This window comes from Sardina pilchardus, chromosome 23, assembly GCF_963854185.1.
Source record: "Sardina pilchardus chromosome 23, fSarPil1.1, whole genome shotgun sequence".
In the NCBI taxonomy this organism is placed as follows: Eukaryota; Metazoa; Chordata; class Actinopteri; order Clupeiformes; family Clupeidae; genus Sardina; species Sardina pilchardus.
This window is the reverse complement of record NC_085016.1, coordinates 3,889,607-3,890,913: the sequence shown is the minus strand read 5'-3', so window position 1 is coordinate 3,890,913 and position 1,307 is coordinate 3,889,607. Positions and strand designations below refer to the sequence as shown.

The window sequence follows — 1,307 nt, the reverse complement described above, 5'->3', positions numbered from 1 at the left end:
GCCTGTGAGTGTCTCCGTGTGTGAGTGTGTGTGTGTGTGTGTGTCTGTGTACATGTTGGTCCAGTCAGACCAAGCTGTGCAGAGCAGACGGATTCTCCCACTGCGGAATTCTCTGGTGTTCCGGAATGCGTGTAAGTGCAGCACAGCTGTGAGGGGGAGGGAACGGCATGCTAGGCTACGCTAACGCTAGGCTACTCCACCGACCAGCCAATGGGATTTAAGCGCTTCTTCTCCTGTATGCCTGTCTGTCTGTCTCTCCCTCCCTCCCCACTCTCCTCCCTCTCTCTCTCTCTCCCCTCTCCCTCTCCCTCTCTCACCCCCCCTCTCTCTCCCTTATTCCCTCCCTCTCTCTCTCTCCTCTCCTGCACGCGTGGCGGGTGTGTTGCGTAACCTAATCTGACAGACTGGGCACTTCAGCGGTCACGTGAGCACAGCTGGAGAGATCACGGCACACAAATCCCTCTCTCCTGTCCTCACACTCTCTGCTCTGCTCTGCTCTTCCCTTTCACACACACACACACACACACACACACACACACACACACACACACACACACACACACACACACACACACACACACACACACACACACACACACACACACACACACACACACACACACACACACACACACACACACACACACACACACACACACACACACACACACACACACACACACACACACACACATAAATATACCTTCTCTCTCTCTACAATTCCCTTTCAAACACACAAACACACATCTTCCCTTACGCGCTCTCTCGCTCTCTCTCTCTCTCTCTCTCTCTCTCTTTCATGGTTCTTTCACTCACTCTTCTTTCCCTATTTCTCACTCCCTCCTTTTCTCACTGTGTTCTTCACAGTCATCACTCCATCACCTGTCCACACACACACACACACACACACACACACAGCCCTCAATCCATCATCTGTCCACTCTCTTTTATCCTTTCACTCAGAGTGGCCCTTTTGTTGTCCTTCATCCCTCTCTATCACACACACACACATACACACAGCTTTTCTCTGTGCTGTTTCTCACTTGTGTAGAAACACTGCAGCCGGTGGCTACAACTCACAGAGTTCAATGTCTCACACACACACACACACACTCAAACTCTCACATAAATGACAAAACTCACAGCCAAGGGCAAACACTGAAAGTACATGTATACACACACACACACACACATAAATGACAGAACACACAGCCAAGGTCACACACTCAAAGTGCACACACACACACACACACACACACACACACACACACACACCACACACACACCACACACACACCACACACACA

The 1,307-nt window shown here is 50.7% G+C and overlaps 1 protein-coding gene across 1 annotated transcript in view; it reads right to left on the bottom strand.

Annotated features, from left to right (window-relative positions):
- nbeal1 (neurobeachin-like 1) overlaps positions 1-1,307 on the bottom strand; it is a 68,592-nt gene that overhangs the window by 52,395 nt on the left and 14,890 nt on the right.